This window comes from Callithrix jacchus, chromosome 9 (assembly GCF_049354715.1).
Source record: "Callithrix jacchus isolate 240 chromosome 9, calJac240_pri, whole genome shotgun sequence".
NCBI classification, from domain to species: domain Eukaryota; kingdom Metazoa; phylum Chordata; class Mammalia; order Primates; family Cebidae; genus Callithrix; species Callithrix jacchus.
The window spans coordinates 24,235,932-24,260,736 of record NC_133510.1 but is presented as its reverse complement, the minus strand read 5'-3'; the positions used below and the strand labels follow the sequence as shown (position 1 = coordinate 24,260,736).

Genomic DNA, 24,805 nt, shown 5'->3' with positions numbered 1-24,805 from the left:
TGCTCTGGTTATTCTATCAATTATTCGTAGAGGAATGTTAAAATACCATTTGGTTATTATAGAATCGACTATTTTTTTTCATTAAAATTGGTCAAAATTTCTTTTACTACATAATAGGTAGTAACAGTTCCTCTGTTTAACGGATTTTGAGAATATGTATAGAGGGGTACGGTGGATTTTTAAATATGAATATGAGAATAAACATATTCATATTTAAAATGTTTGTGACTCTGATGCATTGCCCTTTGAGATTCTGCAATATGGCTCTGAATATATTTAAAATACATTGATGTTTTTTTTTTAGTGCCCAATGACCCATTAGACTCAAACTATAGAACTCTCTTCATTTCTGTGGATGGTGGTTGTGATGGTTAATCTCATGTGTCAACTTGACTGGATCGTAGGGTACCCAGATATTTGGCTGAACATTTTTTCTGGGTGTGTCTGTGAGGGTGTTTCTAGATGAAATTAACCTGTAAATCTGGTCTGGGTAAAGCTGTTTGCCTCTCCAATGTGAATGGGCATTATTTAATCTACTGAGGGCCTAAATAGGAAAAAAAAAAAAAAGGTTATGGAAGGCAGAATTCAGGCCTTCCTGCCTGATTGCTTGAACTAGAATATTAATCTTATCCTTCCCTTAGCTTCCCTGGTTCTTGGGCCTTCAGATTTGAACTGAATTACACCACCAGCTTTCCTGTGTCTCCAGAAGATGGCATGTAAATACATATTTATTAGTTTGCATTATTAACACTAACGGTCAGAAAATGGATGTGTCTGTTCCAAGAATCACATGCAGACACAAGAGAATCCAGTGAGGGAGTAGTACATAACTGTATATAAGAGAACCAATGAGATTATCTATCTATCTATCTATCTATGTACCTATCTATCTAGATAAGATATATGTATATATATACATATTTTAGTAAATGAAGCTTTATCATATAACTTTATTTACTAAAAGAGGTGACAGCAGGAATTTGGCCCACAGGCCACAGCTTGCACATATATATATACACACACACACACATATATGTGTATATATATATATGTCTATTACAATTGGCTAGATTGCAATATATATATTGCTACTATATATAGCAATATATATCCTATTGGTTCTAATTTTCTACTGAACACTGACCAATACAGTGGTACATTTTTTTTAGACTTTTTTGCATTGCAATGAAACTGTCCCCTGTCCTGCACATGCCTGTTTCAGGGGCCAGCCTGGGTATTTTACAACATTTGAACCCATTCTCTGGCTCTTCTATCTCTGGGATTGTCTCTTTCTCTGATAACTACTATATTAGTCAGGGTTCTCCAAAGAAACAGAACCAATAGATGGATGGATAGATAGATAAAATTTATGTTTATCTTTTACGACACATAAAATTAACCATCACACTATCATTTTCTTGATTCTTTGGTGTTATCATTTGTGAAAATGATATTTTCAAATCTTCGCCCCCAGATTTTGCACACTGAATTTCCTCACCACATTTATACTAAAGCCAATCTTCCCATATGTATCTCCCAGGCAGTGAATGAGCTTGGAGGGACACTGAAGTGGGCTTATTCCTAGCTGTGGAATTCCTCTGGCAGGCAGCTTGGATTTGATGATTCCCTATCAGTCTTGAAAAACATTTTTAGAATGGCACTACATTTTAATGCTTGTACATTCAACCTCTTTTCCTTCCTTCTTTTCCTCACATGGTATAATATGAAAACTCCACCATCCTTTTCTGGAGTCTTCCTCATTTTTTCTCAACTGTATTTTCTCTAATAAATATGTTGTACATCTAATTCTTTATTGAAGTCTGCTTCTTAGGGGACCCAAAGTAACACAATTTGTGTAGTTTGTATAGTTAGAAAAACTGTAGAGTTTGTATCAGAAATTTATCACTCATAACCAAACATCCTGCAGTATACCTGGAGATACAGCTGAAATATCATGGGGAAGCTCATCTTCATGCTAGTAATTTCTCCAAGTTGTGATTATTTTCTACATACAATTATTTTAATTGCTCTTATAGGTCTTTAGATTACTTGGGCATTTTTTGTATTTTGTCTAGATAATATATTCCTAATCAGTAATTGTGTGGGTCCATGTGTGTTGGGGCAAAGGGGGGTATAGGCAACATCACCATGTGGAAGCTGAAATTCACTCATTGTTTCTTAATGTTCAGCTTGCTACTGCTTAGACACTAAGATTCCTTTTGGGCTCACATTATTTAATATCTCATCATCATTTTTCACTCACCATCTTTAATAGCTTTTCTTTGCATTTGAATAGCAAGAATGACTCGAGCTGCAAATAACAAAAATTCTGTGTCAGTTGATTAAAACAATAAAGAATCACAATCACTTAAAACAAGAAAGTCAGAAGTAAGGCATCTCTGCAATTATCTGGATGTATGTACCAGATAATTGACTCAACATGGTTTAAACATTATTATCTCATTGTAGGTTGAGAGGTGGTAATTTCAGCAGTTCAAGAATCCAGGAATTATCTTTCTATTTGGCTATTCTTATTAGTCTGCATCGTTTCCACTAATGGTTACAAAATTGCTGTGCCTGTTCTAAGAATCACATGCAGACACAAGAACAACCAGTAAGGAAGACATAATAACTGTATTTAACTCGTATTCTAATTATTAAAGTATTTTCCTTCAGGTTCTTTACACATGAACCAGAAACTTTAGCAATCTCAATGTTCTAGCCTAGAGACAGCATATCTCTAAGAAAGCTCATTCCAGAGAATCTATCCAATTCCTTTTTATCAGAGGCTGTCAAGTCTAGAATAATCAAGTTCAAATTATCTTGACTGTTTCATTTTTTAACCTTGAAATGAGATAACATGTATACTTATCACATAAAATAGTTGCAAAAACTTAACGAGTTCATACTTCAGAAAGAATGCAATGTATTGTTGAAAGTTGGTGCTCAACCAATGTTAACTACAAATGTTAGCCTTACTGGCCTTTTATAACTCAGTTGCTAGCATAGACTTGATAGCGCCACGGTTATATGGACCAGTTAGGATTAGTCTTCTGAGTTACAGGATGGAATCTACTGCTCTTGAATCACCAGGAACACATGAAAAATGGTGAACATCTAAATAGACTCCAATTTCTAGTAGAAAAGATGAAAGAAATAATAGCCTGCTGGCTATGAAATCAACATAATCTGCAACAATTATTGCAATGCAAAAAAAAAGAAATCTTTGTTACCGATCTTCACATTTAAGCTCTGGAACTTTATGTCCCTAACTCACATTTGTCTTATTCTCCTAACAGGAAATTTTAAAACCACATCAGATACATGAAACTCAAAAAAAAGAAAAAAAGTGCTATTGTCCAAATACCATACAGAGGTTTTCTATGAAGTAAGGTTTAGAGAAGTGGGTGGGGAATAGCAGAATCAGATAAAGAGGAAACAAAATAGAACCAGTGCATATCAGTAGTAACAGCTTCAAATGGAGAAGGCCTAAGAGATATTTTGTGATCCATGATGTAGAGACTCAGGCTGGAAATCATAAACAAATGTAATTTAAAAACTGAGTGCTACTAATGCATGAAATTAAAGAAGTAATTACATTTCACTGAATCGAACTAATTTATTAAATATTCATCCTGTATTTAATGCACACTTACGTTATGCCAAACACTGAAATAAATATGTGGTAAAGATCCAGTACTGAGCAAAACAATGATAGCTATTATTTTAGGGAGTGTGCAGTCTAACAAGTAGGACACACAATGAGTAATTCAGTCTTTTCTCTTTTTGTTCTTGGTCATTCTAGTTAAAGTTTTACCAGTTCTGTTAATCTTTAAAAACAGTAACTTTTGATATCACTGATTCTCTTTATTGCTTTTCTATTCTGTATTTTGCTTATTTTCTCTTAAATTTTTATTTATTTCCTCTTGCTTTTGGTTTAGTTTGCTCTTCTTTTTTCAGTTTTCTAAAGGTGAAAGTTTAGGTTATTGATTTTGTTACTGGCAGTGAATTTGTATCAGTTTGCAGGAACCTCAATTTTTGCCTCCTCAGAAGACAGAATTTGACCAAGGGGTATAAGGCAGAAGGAGAAACCAAGGCAAATTTTAGCGCAGGAGTGAAAGTTTATTAAAAAGTCTTAGAGCAGGAATGAAAAGCAGTAAAGTACACTTAGAGGAAGGCCCGGCAGGCCACTTGAGAGATCAAGTGAACTGTTTGATCTTTGACTTAGGGTTTTATACATTGGCATACTTCCAGGGTCTTGGGTCCCTTCTTTTTTGATTCTTCCTTTGGAGTGGGCTGTCCACATGTGCAGTGGCCTTCTAGTACTTGGGAGGGGAGCATACACAGTGTGTTGTATGCATGCAACTTGAGGCATTCTTCCCTTACCAACTGAATGCCCCTAGAAGGTTATATACCAGTTATTCTCTGCCATTTTACTGCTTATTGTGCAGGGTTGGGCCCACTTACCCAACTCCTGAGATCTCATTGAGAAGCTAATCAGCGGTTTCAGGTTTTTCTATTGAGAGACTGCCTTGCTCTGTGCTAGCTGCAACTAATAATTATTTTGGAGAGACAGGGTAACAACTGCCTATCACCTGACATTCCTGGTTGGGTGGAGGACCCCTCCAACCCTTCTCATGTCTGCATGATCAGCTTGTAACATTTGAGGTCTATCTTCCTTTAAATGTAGGTGTTTATTGCAGTATATTTTCTTTTGAGCATTGCTTTTACTGCATTCTATAAATTTTAGTATGTTGAGTGTTTATTTCCATGTATTCCAAAGTCTAATTTCCCATGTGATTCCTTCTGTGGCCCATCGGTTATTTAAAAGTTTGCTGTTTAAGTTTCACATATATATGAATTTGTCAGATTTCTTTCTCTTATTGATTTCTAATTTCATTTTCATAGTGGTCAGAGAATATACTCTGCATGATCTCCATCATTGTAAATTAAGACATTTTTAAACTTGTTGTGAGCTAATATATGGTCAACCTGGAAGATTTTCCATATCCACTTAAAAGAAATATGTATTTTCCTCTTGTGAAGTGTCCTATAGATTCTCTATTATGCCTAATTGATTGGTAGTGTTGTTCAGGTCTTCTATTTCCTTGTTGATCTTGTGAAAAGAAAATCTCAGGACCCCTAACCCGCTGTGCCAAAGGGAAAATTAAGTACAGGAACTGAGTCATGCAAAAATTGCCTTCCTTTTCTTACCAAACCAATAGCTATAATTTCCCATGCTTACTTTATCTTATGTGAAATGTAGATTTACTTAGTGTAAAAGGAATGCATACTTGTTCCTCTAATACCTCTTTCACATATAAAATGTAGATCAAATGAGTGCTAACCAAGGCCTCACAAGAATGTAAACACTTGCTTCATTGCTTACCCTCTCCTGCTTTTCTTTTCAACCTCTCCTTCTTCCCTTCCTGCTCTCTCTTCCTCCTTTAAATATTGAAGTCCTCTAAACCCTCTTTGGAAAAAGCACATATCACAAATCTTCATCTACATAACAAAGTCTCCTTTGCTAGCTGAGCTTCTGCCTTTCTTTCCCTCATTACCTGTGGCGACTCTAAATCTGACTTGCCAACATAACCTGGTTTTGGCCATGCCCTGATTCTGCATTCTTTACTGTGGCTTTTTAATCTTATTGTTGGGAGGTTCTTCCTTCTGAAGTCTGCTTTTTATTGTATACAAATTAAATAAATTTGTATGCCTTTTATTCTATTAATTAATCTGCCTCATGCCAGTGATTTTTAAGCAAAACTTTAGGGGGCCAATGGCCACAGCCCCCATGATAGGGCAGTTAAAACAGACTGGATTGAAGGATGTGAAGTATTGTTACTAGCAATGTCTGTGAGGGTGTTGCCAAGTGAGATTAAAATTTGAGTCTGTGAACTGGGAGAGGCAGACTCAACCCTCAATCTGGGCAGGCACCGTCTAATCAGCTGCTAGAACAGCTAAAATAAAGCAGGCAGAAGGTGGAAGTACTTGACTTACTGAATCCTCCAGCCTTCATCTTTCTCCTGTGCTGGATGCTTCCTGTCCTTGAACAACAGACTTCAAGTTCTTCAGATTTTGCAGTCTTGGACTTAACACCAGTGGTTTGCCAGGTGCTCTCAGGCCTTCAGCCACAGACTGAAGGCTGCACTGTCAGCTTTGCTAATTTTGAGGTTTTGGGACTCCACCCACCTCTGCCTTCGAAAATGCTGGGATTACAGACATGAACCACCATTCCTGGCCTTTGTTGAGGATTTCTGCATTGATGTTCATCAAAGATATTGGCCTGAAGTTTTCCTTTGTTGTGTCTGCCAGATTTTGGTATCAGGATGATACTGGCCTCATAAAGTGAGTTAGAGAGGAGTCCCTCCTTTAAAATTTTTGGAATACTTTCAGTGGGAATTGTAGCAGCTCTTTTTTATGTATCTGATAGAGTGTAACTGTGAATCCATATGGTCCTGGGCTTTTTCTCATTGATAGGCTTTTTATTACTGAATCAATTTTGGAACTCATTATTGTTCTGTTTAGAGACTCCGTTTCTTTCCAGTCCAATCTTGTAAGATTATATGTTTCCAGGAATTTATTCATTTCTTCCAGGTTTTCTAGTTTGTGTGCATGGAGTGCTCACAGTTGTCTCTGAGGTTATTTTCTATTTCAGTGGGGTCAATGGTAATGTCCCCTAAGTCATTTGATTACTTAGATCTTCTCTCTTGGTTGTTCATTAGTCTAGCTAGTGGTTTATTAATGTTATTTGCTCTTTAAAAGAAACAGCTCATGGACTTCTAGATTTTTGTGTGGTGTTTCAGATTTCAATATCCTTCAGTTTCACTTTATTTGACTTTGATTTTTGGTTATTTCTTGTCTTCTGCTAACTTTGGGGCTGGTTTGCTATTGCTTATCTAGTTCCTCTAGTTGTGTTGGTAGGTTGCTAATTTTAGATCTTTCTAACTTTTTCATGGTGTTTAGTGCTACAAAATTCTCTTTTAAAACTGTCTTAGCTGTGTCCCAGGGATTACGATATGTTGTATTTTTGTTCTCATTAATTTCAAAGAATTTCTTGTTGTTTACCTTAATTTTATTATTTACCCAAAAGTTATCCAGGAGTCAGTTGCTTTATTTTCATATAATTATGTGGTTGCGAGCCATATTTTCTTGATATTGTGTTATATTTCCATTGTGGTATGTTCTGACAGCATGGTTTACATGATTTTGCTTTTTAGAGTTTATTGAGAATTGTTTAATGTTCAACTGTGTGGTTGATTTTAGAATATGCACCAGGTGCAGATGAGAAGATTGTAAATTCTGTTGTTTTTTTAGAAGAGTGTTCTGTAGATGTTTATTAGGATCATTTGGTCAAGTGTTGAGTTTAGGTTCTGAATATCTTTGTTAGTTGTCTGCCTTAATGATATCCCTAATATCGTCCATAGGGTGTTGAAATCGTCCACTATTATTGTATTATCTAAGTCTCTTCTTAGGTCTCTAAGAATTTGTTGTATAAATCTGGGTGCTTCTGTGTTTTGTGTGTATATATTTAGGATTCTTAAGTCTTCTCACAGAATCAAGTGCTTTATTACTATGTAATGCACTTTTTTGTTTTCTTGCTTTTTAACAAAAATCTTTGCTGGTTCAAAGTTTGTTTTGTCTGAAATTAGAATAGCAATTCTTTCTTTTTGCTATTTTCCCATTTCTTGGTAAATTTTTCTCCATCCCTTTACTTTGACTATGGATGTTATTGCATGTGAGCTGGATCTCTTGAAGACAGCATACTGTTAGGTCTTGCTTCTTTATCTAACTTGCCACTGTATGCCTTTTTAGTTGGAGCATTTAGCCCACTTGCACTTAGAGTTAGATAGATTTGTTCAAATTTGTCTGTCATTATGTTGTTAGCTGGTTATTATGCAGACCTGTTTGTGTGATTGTTTTATAGTGTCACTGGTCTATGTACATAAGTGTGTTTTTGTAATGGCTGATAAAAATCTTTCCTTCCCATGTTTAGCACTCCATTCTGGACCTCTTGTAAGGCAGGTCTGGTGGTAATGAAATCCCTTAGCATATGCTTGTCTGAAAAGGTTCTTATTTTTTCTTTGCTTATGAGGCTTAAGTTGGTTAAATATGAAAATCTTGGTTGGAAATTCTTTTCTTTAAGATTACAGAAAATAGGCCCTGATTCTCTTCTGACATGTAAGGTTTATGCTAAAAGATTCACTGTTAGGCTGATGGGGTTCCCTTTGTAGGAGGTCTGCCCCTTCTCTCTAGCTGCCTTTAATATTTTTTATTTCATTTCAACCTTGGAAAATCTAATGACTATGTGTTGAGGGGATAGAATTCTTGTATATTATTTTACAGTGCTTCTCTACATTTCCTAAATTTGAATGTTGGACTGTTTAACAGAGTTGTGAAGATTTTCATGGGTGACATCCTGAAATATGTTTTCCAAGTTGCTTGCTATCTGTCCCTATCTCTCAGGGTCACCAATAGGTTATAGCTCTGGTCTCTTTACATAATCCCATATTCCTTTCTTTTTTCTTTTTTGGTCTGTGTATTAATAAGTTTTGTGCTTCTTATGTATTGCCAAAAATATTATTATAATTTAGATTGCCTCTTGTATGGAAAACTGCTTCACTTAATAACCCCATATATCTTGGGGGAGTTGTTTACTCTCTTATTGTTTTTTCTGTATTTTTGTCTGACTGAGTTATTTCAGACAGCTGGTCTTCAAGCTCTGAGATCTTTCCTCAGTTTGGTCAATTCTGCTGTTAATAGTTGCAATTGTATTTTTAAATTCTTGAAGTGAGTTTTGCAGCACTATTAGCTCAGTTTGATGCTTTCTTAAAATGGTCATTTTATTTTTCACCTCCTGTATTATTTTATTGTATTCTTTTAAATCCTTGGATTGGGTTTTGACTTTCTCTTGATTGTCAATGATATTTGTTCCTATCCATATTCTAAATTATATATCTATCATTTCAGCCATTTCAGTCTACTTAAGAACCATTGCTGGGGAACTACTATAGTCATTAGGAGGTAAGAAGACACTCTGGCTTTTTGAATTGTTAGAGTTCTTGCACTGACTCTCATCTGTGTAAGCTGAAGTTCCTTTGATATTTGAAGTTATTGTCCTTCAGATGGGTTTTTATTTTTTGTTTTGACCTTGTTTGATGTCACTGGGGGTTTGCTGTGCTATAAAATCAGTGCAGTTGATTGACTTTGTTTCTGATAGATTTTTGTGGGGGGCAAGATTCAGCTCAGCATTCCTGGGTTGTGCACTCCGGGAGGCTGGTATAGGGCTCCCAGCTTTGTTCTTTGGACCATCAGAGTTGGGTATCTGCTTCACTGAAGGGGATAAGGTGTTCTCAGACCACCGGCAACAAAAATTCAAAGGGTAATCCCAGCCAACACACTTTGTCAGGCAGTGGCAGCAGGATCCATGCTTGTTCACTAATGCCAGCAGCAATGCCGGCACAGCATGGTGCATAATTTGGTGGTTGGATAGGAGTGCTGGCAGGCCCAGGGCTGTCATCCTCCATGCAGACACTGACAGCAGCAGCAGTCTTCATTTAGGGTGGGTTGGTGGGGACTTTGGCCTCCTTCTGTGCTTTCATACCTGTGGTGGTGTTGGCACCAGGGTGGGGCACGGTGAGCATATAAATATACATATACACATACACATATATTATTTTAAATATATAGATATCTATATATAAGTCTTTTATGTTTGTCTCATTTTGAATCCTGTTTGGGGAATTTTTTTTTTTTTAGTTGACTAAAACCTTTCAAAATAAATACTTGTACATGGTTTTTCTGTTCACTTCCTTTTCTTAAAAATTGTTCTTTCATTAAATTTTATTTCAGTGTATTCGTTCTTCCCCTTACTATAATAAATGCCAAGTGAAAAGATGTACAGAAGGCTTCTAATGTCTCAGACCCTTTAAAGAACTCAGAATAAAGTTGCCACTTACCCCTTTTCTGGGGTCCTCTGATTTCTTTGCAGAGTTTCAAGAGTCATGGTGATATGGCTTCGATGAGTGGAGGAACACCAGGGCTCCAGTCTTGCATGAATTAGGTAAAGTAACATAACAAACACATGGAGTTGTTTTAAGAAGTGGAGCATTTGCTAGGCAAGAAAGAAGGGAGAAGAAAGAAAGAAGAAGCTCCCTTGTACAGAGACGGGGGGGGCTCGAAAGCCAAGAGAGAAAACCCCCATATGTGGCAGAAACTTCACTGCTTATATGAGGAGGTTGGAGGTGGTGTCTTATTTGCATAGGGATGAGAGGATTGATTTGACCAGGCAAGTTACTCACCTAGTCCATGAAAAAACTGACCCTCCTACCCTAGCCTTTTAATATGCAAATACAGGGGGCCATGATGTTTTACACAAGGGGTGCTATGTGGCCAGGAACATGTGGGGTAAGGGCAAGAAGGTGGTGGGAATCACCATGTTTGGGTGGACCCAGTTTCTAACAGCCTGCATTTGCATATATAAGGTTACATATTAAGAGCCAGGGCTTTCCTGCTAGACAAGAAACGTTTCTGGAGCTGTTTCAAAAGAAAAGAAAACTTTCCAAACACTCCTTTTCTTCTTTATCTGACTAAAGTAATTTCTTATTAACTCCTACCACAATAGGTAGACACTTCTCAGGTCTAAAACTCTGCATTCTTTTGCATTGTGGTACTTGATCTTTTCAGCTTTGGGTGGGGGGTACCAGAAATTACTTTGCTTTATAGGAAAATTTGACCTTTGCTTTTTATGATGGCTAAGAAATGGGCTGACATTTGAGTAGGCTGTGGGTTGCCCCACAGCCCTGATGAAATATCCTTGCAATGAGATACATACGAAGTATTGCACTGTCTCATTCCATAATGTTTCCTTCTTTTTCTGATGCGAGGATTCAATGTAAAAATGAGATTTTTGATTTTGCTGGATCTCTGTTTTTCCTTCCAGCTATGGCTGCTTCTCACATATTTAAATATTAATGAGGGACTGTGTTATAGAAGCTTCTCTTCCTGGTCCACGAAGTGCATGGTTTCAAAGGCAGGAGTTTCCCAGCTCCACGCCTCCATCCAGGAACCAGAGGGGTTTCAAAGGTTAAGTTTTTTGTTTGGATTTCCTTCCAGCCTGCGGGCTGAATAGGGAAAGCCAGTGTGCGACCCCGTGTAGCCCCTCTGCCCGATACTCAATCCCAAATAACAGCTCGAGAGTTGAAGGCTGAGTTCAGGTTTATTGGGATTAGCGGGCAGGCCAGAGAGGAAGGAGGCTGGGGCTGGCTGCAACTGCGCAGCTGAAGTAAAAAGGCTTTTATAGGAAAAGGAACAAAGGGCTGACACAGAGCTGATGAGGTCATCGTAGAGGCTTGAGATAGACTGATTGTCTCCAGGCAGATTGATTGACTGAATGTAATTACTGGGCAGAGTAGGGTGGGCCATGCGGGTCCTTTCTGTAGAGGTCAGGCAAAGTTCAGACAGGCGGGAGGCTTAAGGGTTGAGTGCGTTGGTAGAATACAGGAAGTCTACGGGTAGGGTCCGGGCAGAGTGACTCACTGGGGTTGTTTTTGGGAAGGAAGTCTGGGGGTAGGGTGCAAGTAGTGAGTTTCTACCTAACATTCCCGACTCCTTAAAAAAGGACAAAGGGGTGGCGGAGTCGTTCTGACTACTTCCTGCTGGACAGGGGCGAAGTGGGGGTTCTTTTAAGGAGTCTGGGAAGTTGGTAGGGGGCGATAAGTGTAGTTGGGATGGCTGAGAACTGGTTGTAGCATCATTTGGTTGATTGTGACTCGAGTGAGTTCTTGAAAACGGCGTTGTAGAAACTGAAAGAAACAAGGAGCGATAAGTAAGAAAAGACATATGATTATCAGAGGCGCTACTAAAGGGGATAGGAGAGAGTACATGGACGATGACCACCATGTGGTGGCTTCAGTGGTAAACTGATGACTTTGTAGTTCTGTCTTGATTTTCTGGAGCTTTTCGATGCGGGTTTCTACTGTTCCGGATTCATTGATATAGTAGCAACATTCTTCCTGTAGGAAGATGCAGGTTCCTCCTTGTCCAGCTGTCAGCAGGTCTAAAGCCCGTCGGTTTTGTAGGGCTACCTGGGCCACCGAAGTGACCTGTCGTTGGAGAGATGCTAGGGAGGCAGCAGAGTCATCAATTGCTGCTTGTAGCTGCAAGGAAAGGCGAGTTATAGCTTGATTATTATTAACTAAAGCTCCTGTTCCTAGGCCTATAGCGGCAGCGGATCCTGCGAGGGAGAGCCCGATTACTATGGGAAGGAAAACAGCTCGTCATTGACGGTGGGGGCTGGAGTAGGTATGAGTGGTAGTAGTGTGTTTCATAAGAAATTCAGCTGGTGAATAGACAGTGAGGCGTGGGACTAAGGTGACAGGGAGGCAGCGGGAATGTTCTTTGAGGTCGGATAGGGTTAGGAGTTTGGAGAGGGTGCCATTGCACCAAAAGTAGAAACCGTGGGGAGCTGTTAGATTAGTTGAGAGTTGAAGGGTTTTGTTGCAAGTAGGGTCTAGGTTCTGTAAAGAATAGCACATTGGAAAGGAGGAAGTGTCGAAATAGAAGAGTGGGACGTCTGGAATGGGAGGAGGGCATTGGCTTGTTTCAGTGGTTTGGTTTGCAGAAAACATGGTTGGGACTGCGACTAAAGGAGTTTGCCCAAGAGTAGCACACAAGAGGCAGGAGATTAAGTCGGTGAGCCCAGTCTGATTAGCAAGCTTTAGGCCTTCTCTCATAAGGGTTAGCCATGAAAAGGGGGCTAACTTAGTTTTTAGTGTGGTTTCTTGTATTTGGATTGTGTTGTGAATTTCTGGTGAGGTAAGGACATATGCCTGCCAGATGTACAGGTGTGAGGACGGGTAGCTGTCGGTGTTAGTCTCATAGACTGAGGCTTTTTGGGGCGACAGCCACCTTTGGTCTCTTGGATCTGGAATAGTTAGGGTGAATTGAGTTTCTGTAGTAGGGTTACCTTCTGAGTCGAATTTGGTGGTCTTTTCAATGAGAGAAGGGAAATGGTTCTTTTGCTCGCCTTCGTTGAAAGTGGAGTCATACTTACAGGACTTCCAGACACATCCCATACAAGAGTGCCATGTGGAGACTTTACATTGACCTGGTTGTTTGTAGTTAAAGCACAGCAATGGGTGAGTACTGTGGACGTTATTGAAGGCGGAGAAATTGAGTTGGATGGGGAACGTGCACCCGGTGGCGGGGCAGTCGGTAGTGGTCAGCAGGTGGTTATGGGAATAAGGAGGGGTTTCACAAATTCCAGTGTTTTTGGTGTAATTTTCAGTAAGAAAAAATCTCCAGACATACTGTGGGTTAGCTAGGGATAAGTCAGGTTTTAAAAAGCTTAAGTGATAGAGGACCAGTAGGAACACACTCCCAGCGGGGACTGGCAGAGCCATTAGGATACTTTTTGACTCTGGAGAGATGAACCCAAGAGGGAATCTGAGCAACTTTGATGGCCGTGGGGGTGGCTAAAATGACGGTGTAGGGCCCCTCCCAGCGGGGTGAGAGGGGTTTTGGGGTGAGGGTCTTAATAAGGACAGAGTTACCAGGGGCGACTGTCTTTTGGTTTAGTGGAATTACTGAAGTCTGGGGTATGGAAGCATTGGCATGTTCTCTAAGTAAGTGTCTAAGAAGGGTAAAGTAGGGAAGATAAGTGCTTAGAGGGGAATTTTCTGGAGGGGGTGGGGTGGAAAGCAGGAAAGGTTGCCCGTATAAGAGCTCGAATGGGCTGAGTTGTGAGGACCCCTGAGGGCGGGCTCGCAATCGGGTGAGGGCTAACGGTAGTAAGGAGACCCACGATTGTTTAAGTTCGAGAGAGAGTTTGGTAAGCTGCTCTTTGATGAGTCCGTTTGCCCGTTCTACTTTACCCGACGACTGGGGGTGGTAGGCCGCATGTAGTCTCCACTGAATTCCTAGGGAAGTACAGACAGCATTAGTAACTTTGGAGACAAAGGCCGGGCCGTTGTCTGACTGTATAGTGGCTGGCAGCCCGAACCGAGGGATGATGTCTCGGATGAGATGGGCGGCAACGGTGTCGGCAGACTCGGAGGTGGTAGGAAAAGCTTCAATCCAGCCTGAAAAAGTATCAACAATGGTTAACAAGAACCGGAACCGTTTATGTTTTGGCATGTGAGTAAAATCAACTTGCCAATCTTGTCCTGGCAAAGATCCGCGCAGCTGGTGGAGCCGTTGGCGGAGGTGACGGGCTCCTTGGGGGTTGGTTTTTGCACAAGTGAGGCACTGAGCGTGGACCTGGTGAATAAGGGAAGAAAGTCCTTCTGGGTGTAATATGGGTAGGAGGAAGTGGAGCAGGGCTTTTGGCCCGATATGTAGGGAATCGTGGATGTCTTTTATGATGGCAGTCTTTTGTGCTTGAGGTAGTATCAGAAGGTTGTGATTGAAGGCCCATCCGTCCCTGAAGGTCACTCCAGGGTTTTGCTGTAAAAGTTTGAGCTCAGAGTCGGAGTACTGGGGTTTGTAGCAGTGTGACAGGAAGTAGATTTCTTTTGGGGGTGGGCAGGTTCGCGCCGTCTCCCTGGCTGTCCTGTCTGCAAAAGCATTACCTAGGGCTACCAAGGATTTAGAGGTTTGGTGTCCTCGACAGTGAATGATGGCAACTTGTTTTGGAAGCTGGATGGCTGAAATAAGATCAGCTATAAGCTTTCCATTAATTACCGGGGTACCCTTGGTGGTTAAGAATCCTCTCTCTTTCCAGATCATACAATGGGAGTGTGCAATAAGGAAAGCGTATTTTGAATCAGTGTATATATTGACAGTTTTGTCTCTGGCCCACCTGAGAGCCCGGGTGAGAGCGACTAATTCAGCCTGTTGTGAGGTGGTTCCCAAAGGGAGGGAATGTGTCTCAATGACGTCTGAAGGAGTTACTATTGCATATCCAGCAATACGGGGTTTCCCTGGGCGTAGGAAGGAACTCCCATCTACAAAAAGTGTTGCTTCGGCCTGGATGGGGGTGGAGTGTAGGTCAGGCCGCGGAGATTGAGTTTCAATGATAACCTCGAGGCATCGGTGATTCTGTGTTGGAATGGTTGGCAAAGGGAAAAGGGTAGCTGGGTTAAGAGCGGAACAGTGGGAGAGAGAAATGTCTGGATTCTCCAGGAACAGAAGGTGCAGGAGCTGTATTTTAGATGGCCCAAGGTGAGGTAAAGCCTGACTAGACACGAGTTCCTGCAATCTGTGGGGGGAGAATACTGTGAGTGGTTGCTGGAGATTAATTTTAAGGGCTTCCGTTGTAAGTGTGGCGGCTGCTGCTAAGGCTCGGAGGCAAGGAGGCCAACCCTTTTCCGTGGGACTGAGTTGTTTGGAAAGGTAGGCTAGTGGAAGGAGGGTGTTGCTAACTGGTTGAGTTAGGACTCCAACTGCGATGTGGGCCTTCTCATCGGTATACAAGTGAAAAGGAAGATTAGGATTGGGTAGGGCAAGAGAGGTGGAAGCACATAGCGTTTGTAGGAGTGTGTGGAAGGCTCGAGTCACTGTTCCCTGTGAGGTAAGTGGGCCTTCAGGAGTATCTGCAGCGGCCTGGTAGAGTGGTTTGGCCAGAAGGGCAAAGTTGGGTACCCAGTGCCGAAAAAATCCCACCACTCCCAGAAAGGAGAGTATTTCAGTGGCAGACTGAGGAGGTTGGAGGGATTTTAGAGCCTGCAGTCGGTCGGGGATAATGGATTTCTTCCCCGGGGAAAGCTGCAGGCCTAAGTAAATGACTGATGAGGTAACGAGTTGGGCCTTTTTCCTTGAAACTCTATACCCCTTGTCTCCTAAAAAGTTGAGTAGTACTGTAGTGGCTCGGGTGCACTCTTCCTGGCTGGGGGAACAGACGAGTAGGTCATCAACATACTGAAGAACAACAGATGGGGCTAAGTGGCAGCTTAGAAGGTCTGTTGCCAGAGCCTGACCGAACAGGTGAGGGCTATCCCTGAAGCCTTGGGGTAGGACTGTCCAGGTGAGCTGACAGGAGTTGTCAGTAAGGGGGTCTTCCCAGGTGAAGGCGAAGATAAAATAGGAATCTGGGTGTAAGGGAATGGTGAAAAAGGCATCTTTGAGGTCAAGGACTGAGAAGAAGGTAGTGTTGGAGGGGATTCTGGAGAGTAGGGTGTATGGGTTTGGAACTACTGGATGTATGGGGACTACAGCAGCATTGACTAATCAGAGATCTTGGACTAGGCGGTATTCTCCTGAGGGTTTTCGGACTGGAAGGATGGGAGTGTTACACGGGGAATTGGTAGGTACTAGGAGACCACAACATTTTAGTTTTTCAATGATAGGGCGGAGCCCTAGGCAGTGTTTCTTCGAGATAGGAAACTGGGGTCGACAAAGAAATCGGGGGGATTGGTCCTGGAGCTGAATTTTAACTGGCTGATGGTGTGTAGCCACTACAGGTATGTCTGTCTCCCATACCTTAGGATGTACTTTTGGGAGGTGAATGTCTGGGGAGACACAGTCTGAGTCAGAGCTAAAGTGGTGGGCAACTAATAGGAGGTGTGGAGGAGAGGAAGGGAAAGTGATGTGGGCTTTGAGTTTGGTAAGAATGTCTCGTCCTAGTAGAGGTACGGGACAAGAAGGGATAATAAGGAAAGAGTGGCTGAATGGGACAGAGTTATATATACAAGTGAGTGGTGGGGTTTGTCGTGGCGCGTGGGCGACCCCGTCGACCCCCACAACAGAGACCTGGGAAGGTATAGTTTGTCCTGGAAAGGAGGGAAGCACAGAGTAGGTAGCCCCCGTATCGAGCAAAAAGGAAATGCTTTGTCCCGCTACCTGAAGCAATACCCTAGGCTCGGCAAGGGTCACTGGGGTCGACGAGCCTGGGCCTCCCTAATCGTCCAGCAGTCCTAAAAGCTCAGGGTATAGGTCCTTCTGGCTCGAAGGAACGGGATATAGGTGGTCAGAAGAGCCGGGCTCCTGAGTGGAGACGTCAAGAGCTTGACTTTCTGAGGAGGGACCCCTTGGTTCAGTTCCTCGGCTCGTGTTGACCGGGGCCCTGGATCCCTGGGGACACTCCGACTTCCAGTGACCACTGAGCCGACAAATAGGACAGGGTCTGGCGGGTGGTCGTGGCTGTGGACAACGGGCGGCCCAGTGTCCTTCCTTGCCGCACTTATAACACGCCCCTGGAGGAGGCTTGGGGCCACTTTTCGATCCCTTGGCTCCAGCCGGCCATAGGGCTGCCACTAAGGCCTGGGTCTGAGCCGCTGCTAAGGCCTGGGCTTGCATTGCAACTTTTTGCTTCAAACGAGTTTGGCGGGCAACCTCAGCTGCATCTTCCCTGGCATTAAAGACTTTAAAGGCCATTTTCACCAAGTCTTGAATGGGAGTCTCTGGGCCGTCCTCGGCCTTTTTAAGTTTTTTCCGAATGTCAGGGGCAGATTGGGAAATGAAGTGGGAAGCTAAGATGGTAGCCCCGTTTTGGGAAGCTGGGTCTAGTCGGGTATAGCGGACAAGGGCTTCTTGAAGGCGGTTAAGAAAAAGAGCGGGGTTCTCATCTGGCTTTTGTGTGATCTCTCGTAACTTATCATAGTTAACTACTTTGTTGGATACAGTCTCTAACCCACGTAATAAGTATTGAAGCATGCGGTCTCGGGCTGGGATATCAGAGCCAGCACCATCCTGATACACCCATTGGGGATCTGTGGTGGGGATGACTGCTGTTCCTACTGGGACTTGGTTTGGATTTATGGCATGATCCCTATCTGCTTGATGTCTGGCTGCCGCTAGGACGCGCTCGTACTCCTCGGCAGAAAGGGTAGATGTACAGATGATGCGAATGTCTTGCCAAGTGAGACTATAGGCTTGGGTGAGATACTGAAATTCCTTAATGTAAGTGGAAGGATCAGCTGAAAAGGACCCTAGGCGGCGTTCTATTTGAGCGAGGTCTTGGAGGGAAAAAGGGACATGAACTCTAACAAGGCCTTCTGCTCCGGCCACTTCCCGTAGTGGCGCCACTACCGGGGGGAGGGTCGGTGTTTTTGCACGAGTGTGAGCCGCTATGGGAGAGGAGGAGGGAAGAATGTTTGGGGGAGCAGAAGGTGTAGATGGTGAAGGGGAGGTAGGCTCAGTAGGGGAAGGCATAGAAGGGAGGGGGTTAGGTGGGTTAAGAACTTCTGGAGTGGAGACAAAAGGGGAAGACAGATAGTCAGGCATTTCTTCTTGTAGAGTATAGGGAGGGGGTTTGGTTGAGGAGGTAGGAGTCTGCAGTGGAGGAGTTCGGGCTAAAAGAACTTGGTGAGTGGAGCAAGAGGAACAGAGGTCAGGGTGGGAACGCAAATCCCAAAAAGCCTGAACATAAGGCACTTCTTTATCTTTGCCAGTTCGGCGGCAGAAGGTATCTAAGTCGCGGAGCATGTTAAAATCGAAAGTGCCGGTGGGAGGCCAATGCGACTTATTGTCGAGCTGATATTGGGGCCAGGCTACTTGGGAGAGAAAAACAAGCTTTTTCCGTTTAAGAGTTTGAGAGTAGCCTAGGCGATCAAAATTGAGTAACAGACAGCCTAACGGAGTGTTTTTTGGAATTTTGGACTCCGTATTTCCCATGGCGTGTGCAGCGAAGGATTCCTGTCCTACTAGCCAGGGGTAGTCTCGGAACAGGATCCGAGCTCGGAACAGTATCCGAGTGGGCTGAGGTAGTGTGGGAGGAGGCGTCCCTGCCGCCCACTAGCTACTCCAGAGGAGAGCGGATAGGAAGGACCAGAAAAGGCGTCCCTCGTCTGATCGTTCCTATTTAGTAATTCGGATTGGGTGGTCAGAGAAGGCGTCCCTTGTCTGCCGACCCAAGGCTCCTGGAGCCTGGCGGGGAGGTCTAATGGGCCGGCCGGATGCCGAAAGACCTCTGGTGCGGGGGCTGAGGAGAGAGAGTTCCCTGTCACACACGCCACGGAAGGGAAAAGGCAAGAAAAGGGCTTACCTTATCCGGAGTGCTGAGGTCGAATCGAAGGGGATCTGGCGAGGTCGCTGGAGGGAGGGGGTCGCCAGGGAGGCTGACGACCCTCGCTCCCGGGTTTCGGCACCAAATGTGCGACCCCGTGTAGCCCCTCTGCCCGATACTCAATCCCAAATAACAGCTCGAGAGTTGAAGGCTGAGTTCAGGTTTATTGGGATTAGCGGGCAGGCCAGAGAGGAAGGAGGCTGGGGCTGGCTGCAACTGCGCAGCTGAAGTAAAAAGGCTTTTATAGGAAAAGGAACAAAGGGCTGACACAGAGCTGATGAGGTCATCGTAGAGGCTTGAGATAGACTGATTGTCTCCAGGCAGATTGATTGACTGAATGTAATTACTGGGCAGAGTAGGGTGGGCCATGCGGGTCCTTTCTGTAGAGGTCAGGCAAAGTTCAGACAGGCGGGAGGCTTAAGGGTTGAGTGCGTTGGTAGAATACAGGAAGTCTACGGGTAGGGTCCGGGCAGAGTGACTCACTGGGGTTGTTTTTGGGAAGGAAGTCTGGGGGTAGGGTGCGGGTAGTGAGTTTCTACCTAACAGCCAGGTGAGGCCTCTTTGTCCCCCCCCAGAAAAACCACCAAAAGCTCTGGGAGGAAGAGGCTCTGTAAGTCAGAGCTGTGGACCAAGTAGCCAATCTAATATCAGAGTCAAAGATCAATCACTCCAGAGGAAGTTTGAAAGAACTCCTCTCACTGGATGAGAACATGAATGGGAGGGAATAACTCAAAGGTTAAAACTCCAGCTGTTCCTACCTAACAGATTCCTTCTCTGGGTCCTCTCCCACAGCTGCATGGGAGCTATCTTTCTTAGTCTCTCTCTCTTTCTGTCTAATAAATCGCTTCTCTGCAAAACTCTTTGTGCCCACAATATTTATTAGAATGGCAAACTCACTGCACCTCTGGAGCCCCTTTCCCCATTCTTCAGGGTTAGCAAGGCCAAGAACCTCTGATCTCTGGGAGTTGGATAGGCTCCCCTGGTTACATTAGGTCCTAAAGACTGCATGCTCTCCTTCCCATATTTACTAAAGGGCTGGACCCTGAAACCAGTAATTTAATTAAGAAACAAGACTAAGTAAAAGTCAAAATACAACTTTGTAGCATTCGCCTACAAAGAAATTTATGTCTTTGAGGAAATCTCCACTTGCAAGGGTGCTTACCTGTGTACATTAGGAATTCTTATCATTGTTTTAAATTTACTAATGTGCTTTTGTTTAAAGTACATTTTTGGTTGTCTTAATTGAACTTTTACAGCATTTCCCCTCTTGGTTTGAACAAATGATGATGCAATATTTAAGCTTAATATTTTAGCTTTGTGATTTTAAAATATAAATTCTCTATCTTGTTTTACACAAGTTTTCCTTTAGAAATGCAAATTTAAGGTTGCCTAGCCAAGGATTGCCTAGGGCAATAAGACAGGTAATTGAAAGAAGTTGATAGTCTAAAGTGGGAGAGAAAAACTTAAAACAGAGGCAAATAATGAACTTATAAATCTATAATATCAGCTTCAAGGTTTATGTGTTTATACATGTCATTTGAATGTGATGTTTTACTACCAAAATATATGAAAGAGCTCTAATTAATTGACTTTAAAATAATAAGCACTTAAATATTTTAACAGAAAAATAAAAATTTTAACTCAAATGCTTTTTGGTTCACATGACTTTACTAAACTTTAGTAAATAGAGATAATTTGCAAATTTTTGATAAAATAAATAGAATGATTTCAATTTAATTTGGACATTTCATTTGAATTATTCCAGCAGGTCAGATCGTGTCTCTGCTAGATGCTTTAGCATATAAAACTTTGCTTCTATTTCCCTGTAAATTTAGGTGTTTAGATATAAGCCATTAGGAGCCATGATGAAGCCTAGTTTCTGGCATTGTCCTTTGTCCTGCGCTTTGCTCCTCATACATAAATAAAATTTCTAACCTTCTAGGTTTTCACTAAATATAAGAATTACTATGAGTTGGCCGGGCGCGGTGGCTCACGCCTGTAATCCCAGCACTTTGGGAGGCCGAGGCGGGTGGATCACGAGGTCAAGAGATCGAGACCATCCTGGTCAACATGGTGAAACCCTGTCTCTACTAAAAATACAAAAAATTACCTGGGCATGGTGGTGTGTGCCTGTAATCCCAGCTACTCAGGAGGCTGAGGCAGGAGAATTGCCTGAACCCAGGAGGCGGAGGTTGCGGTGAGCCAAGATCGAGCCATATATGTACATACAGCTAATGGATATAAAAAATTTCTGTATGCAAAGTGTAAAAGGAAAGCAGGATATGTTTGGTAAATGAAGGTGTTAAATGTGTGCTCTGAATGAAGAGACTCCCACAAACAGGCTTTGTGTGAGCAACATGGCTGTTTGTTCACCGGGGTGTGGGTCTGCTGAGTCCAAAAAGAGAGTCACTGGAGGGTGGTGGGATAGGAGTTGTTTTTACAGGTTTGGCGTAGGCAGTAGAAAGTTACATAATTTACAGTTTCAGGTGTTTTTTTGCAATGAGCCTTCCTTACAATGTGAGACCTATCTTTCTAAAAATAAAGCATCCTAGTGACAAGGGATCAGATTAAGTCTGTGACTAGAAACTCATTTTCTTTTACAATGCTTTCACCAAAATATTTTGAAAAATGGTGGTGGGGATATGTAAAAGAAAAATAAAATCTCAAGATCCCAAACCGACTATGCCAAAGGGAAAGTTAGGCTTGGGAACAGTCATGCAAAAACTGATTTAGTTTTGTTACAAGACATACAATTTTACATGCTTACTTTATGTTATGTAAAATGTAGATTAACAGAGTACAATCCAAATGCACAGTTAACAGTTAGTTCCTCCACCATTTCTTTTTATCTTTTTACCCGTAAAATGTAGATTCAGTGAGTTGAATCAAAGCTTCATAAAAATGTAACCAGTTACCTTGTGGTCACACAACAATGTAACCTCTTTCCAAAGAAGGTTTTGAGGATATCAGTATTTAAAGACAAAAGAGGTAGCAGGGCTTTTCTTTTCTTTCCTCTTTCTCTTTCTGCTCACTCTTGTGTTTAAATAGTGAAGCCCTCAAAACCTCCTTTGGAAAAAGTGCATGTCACAGATTGTACTGTAACTTGACTTTTTTTTCCTGGGTGAATCCTCAACCTTGGCCCAATAAACCCTAAAACTGATTGAAAATTTTCTCAGTCATTTTTGGTCTTGGTTTACAATTTACAATCTTTGGTTTAGTTCAGTTCATTCAACTATTAGCACTTAATTGTCTTTTCCCCCTTTAATTCTGTTTTTGCCTTATAAATTTGAGAGTATATTTTTAGGTGCACATAGTTTTAAAAGTATTATATCTTTATGACGGATTAACTTTTTCATAATTGTAAAATGTCTTTTTAGGTTCCTAGAAATAATTTTTTTAAGTTCCTAGAAATAATTTTTTAAAGCCTATTTTATCTTTCATAACTGCATTTGTGGTATACCTTTTTTATTATTTTATATTCTAACAATTTGTGTATTTTAAACCTTGATGCATCTCTTATATACAGCACTCAGTTGGATCCCATTTTTTGTTCATTTTTCTAATATCTGCATACTTTTTTTTTTCCAGAAACAGTGTTTCACTCTGTCTCCCAGGCTGGGGTGTGGTGACATGATCAAATCTCACTGTGGCCTTGAACACTTAAGTGTTAAGGCTTAAGTGATCCTCCTCTCTAATCCTACAGGTGTGCACCATCACTCCTGGCTAATTTTTAAACAAAGTGTGTGTGTGTGTGTGTGTGTGTGTGTGTGTGTGTGTGTTTATAGAGATGGGTTTCACTATGTTGCCCAGACTGGTCTTGAACTCCTGGCCTCAGGTGATTCTTTCACCTCAGTCTCTCAAGTGCTAAGATTACAGGCAGGTGCCAGTGTTCCCAGCTTCAACCAACATCTACCTTTAAATCACACTGTTGAATCCATCTAAATTGAGCATAATAACTAATTTGATAGCATTTAAATCTTACTTTTGTTGTTTTCTATGTGTCTTTTGTCTTCTTACTCTTCTATCATTCGATTATTATATTATTTTGTGTTTAATAGATATTTTCTCCAATTTAACTATATTGTTTAATTCTAATTTGTTTTCTCAACTATTTATATTTTTATTGAATTTAAGGTTTTGGGGTACATGTGCAGAACATGCAAGACAGTTGCATAGGTACACACATGGCAGTTTTGCTGCCTTCCTCACCTTCACCCACATTTGGCATTTCTCCCCAGTCTATCCCTCCCCAGATCCCCCCACACTGTCCCTCCCCTATTCCTCACAGTAGACCACAGTTTGAAGTACTCCCTTCCCTGTGTCCATGTGTTCTCATTTTTCATCACCCGCCTATGAGTGAGAATATGCCATATTTCATTTTCTGCTCTTGTGTCAGTTTGCTGAGAATGATGGTCTCCAGATTCATCCATGTCCCTACAAAGGACACAAGCTCATCATTTTTGATTGCTGCATAATATTCCATGGTGTATATGTGCCACATTTTCCCAATCCAGTCTATCATCAATGGGCATTTGGGTTGGTTCCAGGTCTTTGCTATTGTAAACAGTGCTCCAATGAACATTCGTGTGCATGTGTCCTTATAGTAGAACAATATACAGTCCTTTGGATATATACCCAGTAATGGGATTGCTGGGTCAAATTGAATTTCTATTTCTAAGGCCTTGAGGAATCGCCACATTGTCTTCCGCAATGATTGAACTAATTTACACTCCCACCAGCAGTGTAAAAGTGTTCCTATTTCTCCACATCCTCTCCAGCATCTACTGTCTCCAGATTTTTTAATGATCGCCATTCTAACTGGCTTGAGATGGTATCTCAATGTGGTTTTGATTTGCATCTCTCTAATGACCAGTGATGATGAGCATTTTTTCATATGTTTGTTGGCCTCATGTATGTCTCCTTTTGTAAAGTGTCTGTTCATATCCTTTGCCCGTTTTTGAATGGGCTTGTTTGTTTTTTTCCTGTAAATCTGTTTGAGTTCTTTGTTAATTCTGGATATCAGCCCTTTGTCAGATGGGTAAACTGCAAAGATTTTTTCCCATTCTGTTGGTTGCCGATTCACTCTAGTGAATGTTTCTTTTGCTGTGCAGAAGCTGTGGAGTTTGATTAGGTCCCATTTATCTATTTTGGCTTTTGTTGCCAATGCTTTTGGTGTTTTGTTCATGAAGTCCTTGCCTACTCCTATGTCCTGAATGGTTTTGCCTAGATTTTCTTCTAGGGTTTTTATGGTGTGGGGTCTTATGTTTAAGTCTTTAATCCATCTGGAGTTAATTTTAGTGTAAGGTGTCAGGAAGGGGTCCAGTTTCTGCTTTCTGCACATGGCTAGCCAGTTTTCCCAACACCATTTATTAAACAGGGAATCCTTTCCCCATTGCTTGTTTTTGTCAGGTGTTTCAAAGATTGTATGGTTGTAGATATGTTATGTTGCCTCCCATGCTTCTGTTCTGTTCCATTGGTCTATATCTCTGTTTTGGTACCAGTACCATGCTGTTTTGATTACTGTAGCCTTGTAGTATAGTTTGAAATCCGGTAGTGTGATGCCCCCCGCTGTGTTCTTTTTGCTTAGAATTGACTTGGCTATGCGGGCTCTCTTTTGGTTCCATATGAAGTTCATGGTGGTTTTTTCCAGTTCTGTGAAGAAAGTCAATGGTAGCTTGATGGGATAGCATTAATTCTGTAAATTACTTTGGGCAGTATAGCCATTTTTACGATATTAATTCTTCCTAACCATGAACATGGAATGTTTCTCCATCTGTTTGTGTCCTCTCTGACTTCCTTGAGCAGTGGTTTGTACTTTTCCTTGAAGAGGTCCCTTACATTTTTTGTAAGTTGTATTCCAAG

At 41.8% G+C, this 24,805-nt stretch overlaps 1 long non-coding RNA gene across 1 annotated transcript in view; it reads left to right on the top strand.

The window, feature by feature from the left end:
* Nucleotides 1–5,970: 5,970 nt before the first annotated feature.
* Nucleotides 5,971–24,805, top strand: part of LOC144577753 (uncharacterized) — a 29,462-nt gene continuing 10,627 nt past the window's right edge. Inside the window, exons 1-3 of the long non-coding RNA XR_013522292.1 lie at nucleotides 5,971–6,348; nucleotides 8,971–9,024; nucleotides 9,992–10,063. This is a non-coding gene — a long non-coding RNA (uncharacterized LOC144577753). The remainder of the gene's footprint in view (nucleotides 6,349–8,970; nucleotides 9,025–9,991; nucleotides 10,064–24,805) is intronic.